This window comes from Ursus maritimus (genome assembly GCF_017311325.1).
Source record: "Ursus maritimus isolate PB19 chromosome X unlocalized genomic scaffold, ASM1731132v1 scaffold_X1, whole genome shotgun sequence".
NCBI lineage: Eukaryota > Metazoa > Chordata > Mammalia > Carnivora > Ursidae > Ursus > Ursus maritimus.
The window spans coordinates 102,206,039-102,221,669 of NW_024423319.1; positions in this window are offsets into that span (position 1 = coordinate 102,206,039).

Here is a 15,631-nt window from a genome sequence, read left to right on the forward strand (position 1 = left end):
CACACACACACACACAAATAAGGGAATAAAATCTTTAAAAAAAGAAAAAAAAAGAATATTTAATCTCTTCAATGTTATCTTCGGAAATTTGTATACTTTTCTGATTGAGTCATTAGCTATTATTTTATTTTGATACAACTTTTAGTATGTTTAAGATTATTTTCAAGTACCAGCAAGTTTGGAGCAGATAATTCTGTCTTTCTCTCTCTCATGTGCACTACTCATTCCCTTATAACATTTTTGCCAAGTTATAACATCCTTGTGGTCTATATTTAAACTGATAGATGGTTTTATTCTAGTGCTTTGTATGTATATAATGTGCCATGACACAAAAATAAGTCCAATGTTTTATTTTATTTTTGAGCCACACAAGGATTGCCTGTTTTTAATACATGAGCTGTAGAGCTTGAAAATGCCTGACAGAAAGCAGCACCTTGAGGAACATAAACTGTTCCACTACTTTTTTCACAAATTTAAATGCTGTGATCAAAGCCAGCAATTATCTTTCCTTAATAACAGCTGTAAGGGGCCTTTTTGTTTCCGTGGTGGTGCTTACTATATTGATCTTGGTTTTATTGAGTACCAAAATATGATTATCTTAGTGCCTCTCCATATTAGTATATCAGACAATTACAGGTCTAGAAGTAGTTCTTTTTCCTTTTTTTTTTTTTTTTTTTTGAAGATTTTATTTACTTATTTGACAGAGAGAGCAAGAGAGCATAAGCAGGGGGAGCAGTAGAAGGAGAGGGAGAAGCAGGCTCCCTGCCAAGCAGGGAGTCTGACACGGGGCTCGATCCCAGGACCTTGTGATCATGACCTGAGCCGAAGGCAGATACTTAATTACCTGAGCCACCCAGGCGCCCCTAGAAGTAGTTCTTCTTAAAGAAAAGTTAGGTGAAATTTTTGTAGAACTATCAGTTTGTAGAAATTAAGTCATATGTAAATTTAACAAGTTTGTTAGTATTTTCTACAGTTTGCTTTTTTGAAAAACATGGTCACAATGTTTAAAGATAATGGTTATACCCTGCAAAATCGATTGCCTACAATAACAAGTAACAAATACTTAAAGAGAAGGACATGTAAACACCATCACTGTGAAACTATTTAATGCTTTAGGGTCTGAGTTTATGTAAATTGAGATGGACCCGTCTATAAAGGACAAGCCAGTCTGCCTCTATATCTATAGTGTATGGTTTATTTGCTTTTTGGGTTAAATATCACAAAGCATTTACTAATCAGAGTGCAAGTTAACATAAAGCCATGAGAAAGCAGCATATTAAATTCAAATTAATGAAGTTAATATATATCCTCCCTTTGGGCTCTCAGGTTTTTTTAAGGATAATTTTTTCCGACTAGCCTTATTGAAATACAATTCACCCATCAAACAACTCATCCACTTAATATGTACAATTCAGTGGTCTTTAGTGTATTCACAGAATTGTACATTTATCGCAGTAAATTTCAGAACATTTTCATCACTTCAAAAAGGAAACCTATACTATTTAGCTATCATCCTTTAGTCCTCCAGCCATAAGCTGCCATCATTCTACTTCTATCTCTATATATTTGCCTTATCCAGATCTTTCACATAAAAGGAATCATATGGCATGTGGCCTTTTGTGACTGGCTTTTATCACTTAGCCTAATGTTTGCAAAATTTATCCATGTTGCAGCATCTATCAGTACTTCAATCCTTTTTACAGCCAAATACTATTCTGTTGTATGACTATACCACATTTTGTTTGCCTATTCATCAGCTGATGAATATTGGGTTGTTTTTTACCTTTTGGCTATTATGAATAATGATGCTACGAAAAATTATGTGCAAGTTTTTGTGTGGACACATATTTTCATTTTTCTACAATCTAAACCTAGGAGTAAAAGTGCTGGTACTCTATGTCTAACTTTTTTTTCCTTTCAAATTTTTATTTAAACTCTAGTTAGTTAACATACAGTGCAATATTGGTTTCGGGAGTAGAATTCAGTGATTCATCACTTACATACAGCACCCAGTACTCATCATAACAAGTGCCCTCCTTAATGCCCATGATCCATCTAGCCCATCCCCCCCACACCTCCCTCCATCAACCTCCCTCCATCAACCCTCAGTTTATTTTCTAAAGTTGTTTTTTTTTTTTAAGATTTTATTTATTTATTTGACAGAGAGAGAAACAGCCAGTGAGAGAGGGAACACAATCAGGGGGAGTGGGAGAGGAAGAAGCAGGCCCATAGCGGAGGAGCCTGATGTGGGGCTCGATCCCATAACGCCGGGATCACACCCTGAGCCAAAGGCAGACGCTTAACGACTGCGCCACCCAGGCGCCCCAACCCTCAGTTTATTTTCTATCTTTAAGAGTCCCTTATGGTTTGTTTCCCTATTTTCTCTTTTTCTTTTCCCCCCCTCCCATATGTTCATCTGTTTTGTTTCTTAAATTCTACATATAAATGAAATCATAGGGTATTTGTCTTTCTCTGACTAGCTTATTTCGCTTAGCATAATACACTCTAGCTCCAATCATGTCATTGCAAATGGCAAAATTTCTTTCTTTTTGATGGCTGAATAATCTTGGCCAAGATCATAATATGCCAAAACATATATATCACATCTTCTTTATCTAATCATCAGTTGATGGACACTTGGGCTCTCTCCATAGTTGCGCTATTGTTGATAATACTGCTATAAATATTGGGTTGCAGGTACCCCTTTGAATCAGTATATTTGTATGCTTTGGGGAAATACCTAGTAATGCAATTGCTGGGTCATAGAGTAGCTCTATTTTTAACTTTTTGAGGAACCTCCTAACTGTTCTCCAGAGTAGCCACACCAGTTTGCATTCCCACCAACAGTGTAAGAGGGTTCCCCTTTCTCCACATTCTTGCCAACATCTGTTGTTTCCTGTGTTGTTAATTTTAGCCATTCTGACAGGTGTGAAGTGGTATCTCATTGTAGTTTTGATCTGTATTTCCCTGATGCTGAGTGATGTTGAACATCTTTTCATGTGTCTGTTAACCATCTGGAGGTCTTCTTTGGGAAAATGTCTATTCATGTCTTCTGCCCATTTCTGAAGTGGATTATTTATTTTTTGGGTGTCGACTTTGATAGGTTCTTCATAGATTTTGGATACTAACCCTTTATCAGATATGTCCTTTACAGATAGATATCTTCTCCCATTCCTTGGGCTGCTTTTTAGTTTTGTTGATTGTTTCCTTCACTGTGCAGAAATTTTTTATCTTAATGAAGTCCCAATAGTTTATTTTTGCTTTTGTTTCCCTTGCCTCCAGCGATGTGCCTAATAAATTGCTATGGCTGAGGTCAAAGAGGTTTCTTTTCTTTCTTTCTTTCTTTCTTTCTTTCTTTCTTTTTTAATTTTATTTATCTATTTGAGAGAGAGAAAGTGAGAGGGAACACAGAGGGAGAGGGAGAAGCAGACTCACTGTTGACTGAGCGGAGAACCCGATGTGAGGCTTGATCCCAGGACCCTAAGATCATGACCTGAGCCGAAGGCAGTCGCTTAACTGACTGAGTCACCCAGGTGCCCTGGTCAAAGAGGATTCTGCCTGTGTTCTCCTCAGAACTTGATGGTTTCCTGTCTCACATTTAGGTCTTTCAGCCATTTTGAGTTTATTTTTGTGTATGGTGGAAGAAAGTGGTCCAGTTTCATTCTTTGTCATGTTGCTGTCCAGTTTTTCCAATACCTTTGTTGAAGAGACTGTCTTTTTTCCATTGGATAGTCTTCCCTGCTTTGTTGAAGATTCATTGACCATGTAGTTGTGGGTCCATTTCTGGGTTCTCTATTCTGTTCCATTGATCTATGTGTATCTGTTTTTGGGCCAGTACCATACTGTCTTGATGACTAGAGCTTTGTACTATAGCTTGAAATCTGGAATCGTGATGCCTCCAGTTTTGTTTTTCTTTTTCAGGATTGCTTTGGCTATTTGGGGTCTTTTGTGGTTCCACACAAATCCTAGGATTGTTTGTTCTAACTGTATGAAAAATGCTGTTGGTATGTTGATAGGGATTGCATTAAATGTATAGATTGTTTTGGGCGGTATAGTATGTCTAACTTTTTGAGACTATTCCAAAGTCACTGCATCATTTTGCATCAACACTAGCATTAAAGGAGGATTTCAGCTTCTCTACATCCTCATCAATCCTTGTTATTATTTGACTTTTTGATTATAGTCATCTTACTGAGTGTGAAGTATCTCATTGATGTTTTGATTTGCATTTTCTAAGGACTAATGATATAGAGCATCTTTTCATGGTTTATTGGTCATTTGTATATCTTCTTTGGAGAAATGTCTTTTCAGATTTTTTGTCCATTTTCAATTTGGGTTATTTGTCTTTTTTGTTATTGAGCCTTAAGAATAATTTTTAAATTTTCACTTAAACTTTATTTTTTGCTGACAAATCTTATCTTTATTTTTTCAGCTTTGTTGAGATATGATTGACAAATAAAAATTGTATATAGATTATACAATATTATTTTGGTGTACTATGTGATGATTTAATATAAGTATGCATACGTATGTATGGATATACATACACATGTACACACCCATTCAGTAGGTGAGCTGTTTGATATGTGAATTACATTTCAATAACGCTATTAGAAAAAAAAATAATCCTTAAAAAGCTGAGAGCCAAAAAGAAGGGATATATATCAACTTCATTAATTTAAATTTAATATAATGGCTTCTTCAGTCTTTAAATACATATACATTGTGAAATGATTACCACAATCAAGTTGATTAACATGTCTGTCACCTCATAGTTAACCTTTTGTGTGTATGTGATGAGAGCACTTAAGACCTACTCTTCCAGCAAGTTTCAAGTATATAATACAGTATTAACTATAACCACCATGCTGTACATTTAGATCCCCAGCATATATTTACATTATAACTCAAAGTTTGTACCCTTTCCCAGTATTTCCCCATTTCCTCCACCGTCAGTCTTGGTAACATTCATTCTAGTCTCTGCTTCTGTTTGAGTTTTTTCAATTCCACGTATAAATGAGATCATACAGTATTTGTCAATCTGTACCTGGCTTATTTCACTTAGCATAATGTCCTCTTGTATGATATTGTGATTTATAGTAAGAAATATATATTTGATCTTCTTCCCCATTTCTGGCACAGAACTCCTAAAACACTTGGAATTTCCTAAGTGAGGAGAGCAATAGAGGTGACTTTTGTTCTGTTAATGAGATGACTATAGGAAAGCACCTAGGTTGGGAGCTGGTTGCCAGTGGAGCTAAACGTGTGGTTAGAGGGTTGGAACTTACAGTCCTACCTCTTTGGCCTCCTCGGGAAGACAGAGGGGCTGTAGATTGAGTTTAAACAATAATGGTCAATCATTTAATCAATCACACATATATAATGAAGTCTCCATAAAAACCCAAAAGGGCAGGGTTTGGGAAACTTCTGGACTGGTGAACACATGGAAGTGCTGGGAGAGTGCTGTGCCTGGAAAGGGCATAGCAACTCTGCACCTTTTCCCCATGCCTTGCCCTGTGAATCTCCTCCATCTGGCTGTTCCTGAGTTATATCCTTTTATAACACATTGGTCATCTAGTAAGTAAAATGTTTCTGAGCTCTGTGAGCCACTCTAGCAAATTAATTGAGCCCAACAAAGGAGGGGGTCATGGGAACCTCTGATTTATAGCCAGTTGTTTAGGAGCATAGGTGACAACCTGAGGCTTATGACTGGCATCTGACCTGTGTGTGTTTAGTCTTATGGGACAGAGCCCTTTACCTGTAGAATTTGATGCTACTTCTGTGTAGGTAGTGTTAGAATTGAGGTGAATTCTCAGAGCCCTGCTGCTATCTGAGAATTGCTTGTTGGTGTGCGGAAACCTCCACACACACATGTTGGAACTGGGTCCAGGAACTCAAAATATCAAGGTAAATCCATGCTGTCACAAATGGCAGTTTAGATCCTAGGTACAAGTCCCTCCTCAGATATATGATATCCAAATATTTACTTGCATTTTGTAGGTTATCTTTTTATGCTCTTTATAATGTCCTTCAATATTTTTAATTTTTATGAAGTCTAGTTTATCTATTTTTTGTTTTGATGTTTTTGTTTTCAGTATCATATCTAACAATCTATTGCCAAATCCAAGATTTACCTATATGTTTTCTTCTATGAGATTTATAGTTTGGGATTTCACATTTAAGTCATTGATTTATTTTGAATTATGTTTTGTGTATTTTTTGAGGAAAGAGTGTAACTTCATTCTTTTCTATTTTGCTATCCAGCTGTCACAGCAACATTTGTTGAAAAGGCTGTTATTTCTCCATTGAATCATCTTGGCATCTTTATTGGAAAATATAGTTACTTTTAGTAAAATGTTTTACTTATGTTAACATGTAGTGAATTTATTATTGCTATTTTTTATTAAATAGTTATATAATTTCTCAGTTTTTATTTTTATCAATAAGGGTAGATATAACCCATATAAATAAAATATCTTGTAAGTATCTTGTAATTTTGAGCGTAAAGAAGTGCTGAGAGCAAAGTGGTTAAGAACAGTTGGTTTGGATTATGGCGGAGACAGCAGAGTTCTGGAACCAACAACTAGGGCAGTGTTTTTCAGATTATGACAGAGGCAATGTGGTTTGAGAACTGACAGACCTCCGGAGCTGTAGATTCCCTTTTTGACAGGCAAGTTCTTAATTCTGGATGTCTGACCTTGGCAGGTTCAGAAGCCTCCTTGTTGGTCCATTTCTGTTCATGGCTTTAGGTTCAGCCATTTTGTATTTTTCAGCCTGGCCAATTATTCAGTCATACATTTAATACTGTGTAATTAATCTGTCTTTTAAAATAGCTAGAATGGATTCTATTCTGTGGCAAAGAACTAGAAACCACAGGAAAGTAACAGCAGATTTTCAAATAAACCAAATAGAAATTCTAAAACTAAATAAAACTTCAAGAACCTTGGAGAGAAAAAAAGGTACAGAAGAGAGGGTAAGGTTAAGATAAATAGGATATAGAAAGAACTTCCAGTATTATTTTAATTGGAGTCCCAGAAATAAAAAAAATAAATGTTAGACTGTAAGAAATATTTGGAGAGATAATGGCAGATAATATTAAAAACAGATAAGAAATTCCTATAAAGTCCAAGTAGCATATATACATAGAAAGGAACATTGATTAGACAGAAAACAGTATTTTAACAGAAACAATGGGAACTTGAACACAGTGAAATGATACATTTAGATAGGTGTATAGAAGTATCCCATTATGATTTCAATTTGTTTTTCCCCAAAGAATAATCTTATTCAGAAACTTTATACACTTACTGGCTTTGGAGCCTCTTCTGTCATGAAGCTCCTTTTCAGGTCTTTTGTCCATTTTTAAAGATAGGTTTTCTTGCATTTACTTATTGATTTGAGGAGGAATTGCAGAATACACAATCTGATCAAGCATACATTCAAAACTTATAAAATGTGTCCATATAGTGTCAAGGAATGAAAACAATCAGAGGTTTTTTTCTCTCTCTTTTTTCTATATAGCTGCCTTAGAAGTCAATATAAAAAGATAAGTAATCCCTACCATATTTGAAATAAAATATAATTATAAATTATAAAAGAAAATTTAAAATTACCCATTAGGTCAAAAGCAAGATTACAATGAATATTAGCATTCCAATGATAATGAATTATACTGATAATAATAATAGATCATTGCCAAGAACAGTAAACCCAAAAACAGAAGAAAGGAAATAATAATATACAATGGGAGATAATAATTTAAGCCAGAATTGGTTGACTATCTCAGAAAGCTAATCAGGGGCGCCTGGGTGGCTCAGCCAGCTAAACGTCCGACTCTTGGTTTCAATTCAGGTCATGATCTCAGGGTCATGAGATGGAGCCCTGAGTCAGGCTCTGTGCTGGGCGTGGAGTCTTCTTAAGAATCTCTCTCTCCCTTTCCCCCCACTGCCCCCCCCAAAAAAAGAAAGAAAGAAAAAAAGAAGGCTAACCAGAAAAATGAAGAAATAAGACAGAATAACTATAAGCCATGAGGGTGGAATCATCTTTACAAATTCAGTAGTTATCAGAAGAAATAATGAAATGATAACATGAACACTCTGTCTTGGTCCACTTGGGCTGCTATAATAAAATACTACAGACTGGGTGACGTATAAACAATGCTATAACAGAACACCCTAGACTGTCTGATAAACAGAAATTTCTTTCTTTTTTTTTAATAAAACAAAAAATTTAATGGTTTTGTTTAATTGACATACAATAAACTGCACATTTTTAAAGCATAAAATGTAATCAATTTTAGCATTTATATACACCCATGAAATCATCACCACAATAAAAAATAATGAACACATCTATACACCCCAAAAGTTTCCTCATGGCCTTTTATAATACCTTCTTTCTGCTTCACTCTGGCTCCCCCATCCCTAGGCTACCACTGACCTGTTTTCTGTTGTTAGACATCAGATTGCATTAAAACTTTTTTATATAAATGGAATCATACAGTATATGCTGTTTTTTGTTGGCTTCTTTCACTCAGCATAATTATTTTGAGATTCATCCATGTTGTTGCATGTATCAGTAATTCATTCCTTTTTATTGCTAAATAATTGTTGTATCAATTTTACCACAATTTGGTTATCCATTTACCTGTTGATGGGCATCTTTTGTTTTTTTCTTTCAGTTTTTAACTATCATAAATGCAACCACTATTTATATTCTTGTGCAAATCTTTCTATGGATATATGCATTTATTTCTCTGGCAAGTGTGTGTTTAATGTTTTAAGAAACTACGAAGCCGTTTTGTTATAGTGGTTGTAATCATTTTACTTTCCACTAGTTATGTGTGGAAGTTTTAGTAGCTTCACATCCTTGGTATAATCAGTCTTTGTAATTTTAGCCATTCTAATTGAAAGATAATGATATCTAATTGTGGTTTTAGTTTTCATTTCCCTAATGAAAAACGATGTTAGCATCATGTCCTGTGCTTATAGGTCCTCAGTATATCATCTTTGGAGAAGTATATTTTCAAAAATTTTGCCCATTTAAAAAATTGCACTGTTCATTTGTAATTGAGCTCTGAGAGTTCTCAAAAGTCCTTTAAAAATGTAAGACTATCTCCTGAAGAAATTGAGAGTAGCTACCTTAAAAAGCTATAAAGCAACTCCCCCCCCTTTTCTGCCCAAAGAAGTTAGTAACTGATATATTTTGGCTTACAGGGCAATACTAGGATCAAGTCATGAGGGCCAGGCCTCTCAGTTCTCAAATCACTTTATAGTTTTTAGACAACCTTATTGGTTTAAGTACTATCTCATATTTAAGTTACTACATCTATGGAAAACAAGTGATTTTCCAGTTTAAAACAACAACAACACCTGATATTTAAGAGTAAGTTGCAAAAAAACCTTTCTCTTCCCTCTCTTCTTCCTTCTTATGTACCTAGTTATATGCTCACCACAGTTATATCTATATAGTACAAATACAGAGAATGAAAAGACAAGCCACAGACCAGGAGAAAATATCTGTAAATCACATATCTAATAAAGGACTTTTATCTGGAATATATGCAGAAGTTTATTTTTTATAATTCTGGAGACTGGCAAGTCCAAGATCAAGGTGCTGGGATTTTAAGTGTTTGGTGAGAGGCTGCTTTTCTGTGTGTCCTCACATGGTGGAAGGAGGTATAGGAGCTCTCTGGCCTTTTCTTATAAGGGTGCTAATCCCATTCATGAGGGCTGTACCTTCATGATCTAATCACTTTCTAAAGGCCGCAGCTCCAAATACCATCACATTGGGAACTAGGTTTCAAGATGAATTTGGGGAAGAACCAAACTCTATACCATTAAACTGGGAAATTTTTATGAAATTGCCAAATTACAAAAGAAAAGCGAAACCAAAACTGGCTGAATAGTTATGTAAGTATTAAATAAATTGAATAAGTTATTAAAATTATTTTCCAAAGAAAATTTCCATTCCAGTTAGCTTCACCAGAGAATTATAACAAACATTTGAGGAAAAAAAATCAAACCAATTTACACGGACCTTTCCAGGAAACAGAGATAGTTGGAATAATCTCCACCACTGTGGAAAATAATACTTTTCTGTAAGCAGAGGACATTCTCTTCTCTTTCTCCTAGCTCATCTAAAAGGGCTGGGGTAACTCCATTTTTCTCGAAGAGTTGCTTCACTGCCAGTCTATTCTATAGCATGGCTTGCTTTGGAAATATTCTCCATTGCCCATGGAGAGATAATTTGGGACACTTTAAAGAAATAAGAAAATGGGAAACAGTTTATGCTCTTTTGTATCCCTTACTCATTCCAGCCTGATTTTTTTTTTTAACTCAGATTTACTATTGAAGATTTTGTGCTACAGCGCTAACAATTGTACAGTCATTCTGTAATGCCAGGGCAATACAAATGTATTAAAATACTAATTTCAGTTTACTTTTGATTCCCTAGTCAAATTCAGCCAACAAAATATTGAGCCCACTAATAATAACAATTCCCTAGTCATTTTTGCTTTGGATACTCTTATATAAGAAATAGGAAAAAATAAAATAACCTAATAAATAAGAAATCTATCACCAGGATTTCTATTATAAGATCTGGCAGGATTGTTTTGTCCTGTTTTTTTTTTTTAAAGATTTTATTTATTTATTCGACAGAGATAGAGACAGCCAGCGAGAGAGGGAACACAAGCAGGGGGAGTGGGAGAGGAAGAAGCAGGCTCACAGCAGAAGAGCCTGATGTGGGGCTCGATCCCATAACGCCGGGATCACGCCCTGAGCCGAAGGCAGACGCTTAACCGCTGTGCCACCCAGGCGCCCCTGTTTTGTCCTGTTTTTAAGCCATTGCAGCTTAAGTAGTAAAATTTAATAATCAACATAAAAATGGTTTTCATAGTTATCGGAGGAAATAGTTGTAGCTAATAAGGGACTAACATGAAAAGAATTGGTTGCTGTTTGCCAGTATATCCAATGATAAACATAGTGAGCTCTTCAAGTACCTGCTAGTATTAATCCCATAGGTTCTGGCAATGAAATTCTTATAGTGATGAGCAGTCACTGTTAATGAAAATGAAGATTATACAGTAGTTTCAACAAGGGAACTATTTATATAATAGAAAGATTGACTTTAATCTAGTCAATAAACACCAGGGGTGAGGGTGGAGTGAAGGGATAGAGGCTGATTTATAACAATAAGTATTTGACTTCGCAGGTCCCAGATCGTGTTTTGGAGTTTGGCTTGTGTAGTCCTCTGTGGATGCAAGCAAAAAACAAACTGATAAGGAATAGAAAATTAACTCTATTTCTATTAAAATTACCCCATAAAATAGTATGCAAATAAATACTTTTAAAATTATACGTGGTTAGTTAGTTGGGGAAATGACTTGATTTTGGAATCATGTCACAACCAGAAGACTAGAATCCTTTCAGGGGCACCTGGGTGGCTCAGTCCGTTGCACATCCAACTCTTGGTTTTGGCTCAGGTTGTGATGGGCCCCAGCTCCCGCATGGGACTCTGCGCTCCATGAGGAGTTGGCTTCAAGATTCTCTCCCTCTGCCCCCCCCATGTGCACTCTCTCCCTCTCTCTCTCAAATAAATAAATCTTTTTTTAAAGAATAGAATCCTTTCAGAAGCTTTCGTACAGAGTTATTCTAGAATATGAAATAAAAAATTAAGAAAACATGATATTTTAGTAGATGTCCACAATAGAAAGTATAAAGCAACTCTCTCTAAGGACTTGGGTAAGTGATATTGAATCATCCAATAATTTGTGATTTAATTTATCAGCTTTATTTTTGTTAGAGTATTAACATGAATACCTGTTCCTCAGGATTAAGGTTCCCCCTAACTTATTTTGAAATATCAAGTTTGACATATTGTGTATCAAGAGGCCACAGAGTTTTGCTTTATTCTTAATTTTAGATCCTGGTATTATAGATTAATATGAACAAATTTTATAGAGTGAGAACTCATATATAGAGTCATACTGTGCAATACCTCTATAAATTATGTATTCTTAAACACTCTGTATTTTACTTGTGTTTATTTAACTGTATCATTATATAGCTGATGCCTTTACAAGGTTTTGAATTTTATTTTGAACTGTCGAATATGCTCAGAATAACAGAGACTCAAATTGTATATTATATATACAATTAAGAATTCATTTTTTGGTAGAGTCCTTGATCATATAGAATTAATTGAAGTTGCAGAGTGAGAAAGCAAATTTGAGATTGAAATCCATAAATGCTGCTGTTAAGAAGTTACTGTAACACAGTAGATACTGAGTAAATATCCATTGTTTGAACCAATTGTACAAAGTAACACCCTAATAATTATATTGATTATGCCCATTACACTTTGATAAAATTTTTTTTCACATGATAGAATAATTAAAATAATGTATAGCTTCCAAATATATACCCATAAATATGGATAGCTTAGTATTTAAAATTGGAATTCTATGAACAGTTTATTAACAGTGAAGAATTAGTGTCCTATTCGCATTAAAATATCCTTCTTTAAAAAGCTAGTAATCCTTCTATACTTTCTCTAAGTAATTGGCTATAAAAGAGATTTAAAATGTAAATCTCAACAACTTGACATTCAAGACCGTGTAAGAACATGTGCCATAACCTCAGACTGAAAAGTTCATAAGAATTTTGAAGAATGAAATATATCACCTAAAATATAACTTGCAGAAGGTATAATGTATTAAATCTAGAGGGTTGCTTGACTAAGCAATCATTCCAGGCTGAATAGGACGTTGGCAATGGATCAGCTTCTGGCAATTCAACTGAGACTTCAATCCTATTACAAGTTTACTTATGGATCTCAGCTCTGGGATATATCCAGAAGCACAATTCATAAACTAGAATAACTCCAGGTAAAAATAACCTATAATGTCACTGAGCCTGACATTATAGGTTATTATTATAGGATCACCTGCAAACCGCTTTGGAAAACCATCCCTGAAATCTTTGTATGAGCTCAAATGAGGGTGTTTATACTATCCTGCCACGTGAGAATTTCACTGCTGTTTTTCCAGGATGCTTTTACACATTTCCTATTGCAAGAAATGGGCCTTGGTTACTATCATGCTTAGACCCATGATTCAATTACAAAATCCAATTTCATATATGTTCTTCTATTTTTTATCCATATTATGATTATGAATAAAAATTTCTGGGAATTGAAATAAAATAAAACCTTTGATTTACCACTTCATAAGTGAACTTATGATTATAGCAGGAGGTGGTAGCTCTTCTAAAGATAACAGAGTGTATTTAAACAAATATTTATTGAGCAAATACTATGTTCTAGATATCTCCTAGATACTGATTTTAGTACTCTTTCAATCAAAATATTTTATTTAAAATACATTAGGTGCCAGACATTCTTGTAGGATCAGAGGTTACAATGGTGAGTAAACATAAGCTCAGTTACTGCCTTCACAGAGAAAAGTTCCAGCGGCAGAAGAGAAACAATTTTAAAAAATCAATATTTGATAAATGTTATGGCAGAGAAGTATGGGTGTTCCAGTAGTACCTAAGAAGGACATTTAACTTGATTTGGAGTGGAGGGCAGGGAAGTCTTTTCAGAGGAAAGTGACATCAATACTGAACCGGAAATGTGAGTAGGATAGTGTTCAAGGCAGAGAAATATCATATTTGAAGAGTAAGAAGAGAGAGCATGGTGCATTCAAGTATTCATAAAATTTTTACTCACATATGAAGATGGGATATTGGGTTTAAGAAAAGCACAAGAAAATTATATTCTATTTTCATATTTATGTACTGTCTGTATGATGTCTGTATACACTATTTATCTCCTGGTAGGGAATCGCTATAGTTTACTGTATGGTATTTGCTAATAGAATAGAAAATATGCTTTTGCATTTGTATTAATAGATAAAATAATTGTCAAGTCAATGATGTAAAATATATAGATACATACATATATACCTGTGTACATGGAAATATTCAAATTAAAATCTCAAGATTAAACAACTAGAATTTTTTGCCCCTTTGGCCATATTCTTCTTTAATAAAATGCATAATTTTTCTTTTATGACCAGAATATATGGCTCACGTGTTTCAAAAAAAGCTGTAATTAATATCTGCAGATATTTTTGGCCTTTTTTGCTCCCCAGAGATTATTAAGAATACTTGGGAGATGGCTTAAAAGAAATCTTGTAGTACAGATGTTCCAGAAGTTTATAAAATTTGAGTGCATCGTTTCTTACTTTTAATAAATATCCTGGCTAAATCTGAAGCAGCAATGTACAAGCAAATAATTTAACTTCCTTCTTCCCCTACACCCCCCAGCCAAGGAAAGGCTCATCCCTTCTTTATATATGGTAGCTTTAAATGAAAAATATTAAAACGTGACCAAGATTTTTCAGGTGATAAAAATTAGGTAGATGCATCAAGGCAATAATAGAGTATAGAATAATAAAGCTGAACAAGATAGATAACATACTGCCTTTTATTAGTGCATAAAAAGGGTTTGCTGATTTCTTTCGTATTGAAAGCTAAAGCTTTTCTCAAACAGGACAGATTTCTACTGCAGTAGTGGATTGTATATTGATAATTTATGCGAAACCCAAATTATTTCATGCCTTTATCTAGTCAATCATACATGCGGTGTTTCTATAGAAACTATTGTATGTGTTAGTGCTTCATATGATTTTAAAATATATTTTTTAATACACGCATCAGAACCTTTTCAGAAGACTACAATGATTTTAATAAAAGAATGTTTGTCCCAGCCTTTGCTGGTTTGTTGTAGCTAGAGATGGTTCTCCTACCAGCAGAATTCTCATACCATCTTCTCTCAACATGAGGTGGTGATCATTTTTTTCTTACAAGGTAAGGCCAAGTATGGTTCCATTGTCTCAGCATGTGAATTGATGAGATAGGATTTTAATTTTTGGTTGTGATGGCATATATACATAGAATATTTTTTTCATCCTGTTTTATAACTTCAAATTGTCGTTCTTGTAACAAATAGGATTAAATAAAACTTACTGTATCTTAATTATTTGATCTAAATATAACACATATTAATAGTTGTGGAAGTAACCTTAAAAAGCTGTTTTAATTCAAAATATTTGACAGTTATTTTTGACCAATAATCAAGAAGCATTACTTTTTCCATTCAGATCTCTAGAGCTATGTACTATTTTAAGTCATTAAATGAAAGTTTCAAATTTCTGAGAGATAAGATCTCAGTCAAAAAAGTCTTTAAAATTTTTCTAATTAGGTTAATTTTACATGATGATCAGATATTACCGACTCTGGTTCCCAGCCCCTCTTAACTATTGTACTAGTTCAATGATCCAAGCAAAGCTTCAAAACATGTATCACCTTGTGACTCCCCTCTCCTACCTCTTTGGACAGCTGTTAGGAGGTTTGTCCATGGTCAAGCACTGTGAAAATTAATTAGTGACCTCTTCTCTCTCTTGAAGTGGACCATCTTTTCACCTCAAAATGTTTGACAATGATGACACATAATTTTATCTTTTTTTCTTTCTTATTTTGGATACTGGTCAGGAAGTTTCCACTATTCACCAAAAAGATATCTCAAGTAGCAAGCCAGAAGATTTTCTGATGACACACCATTGAAC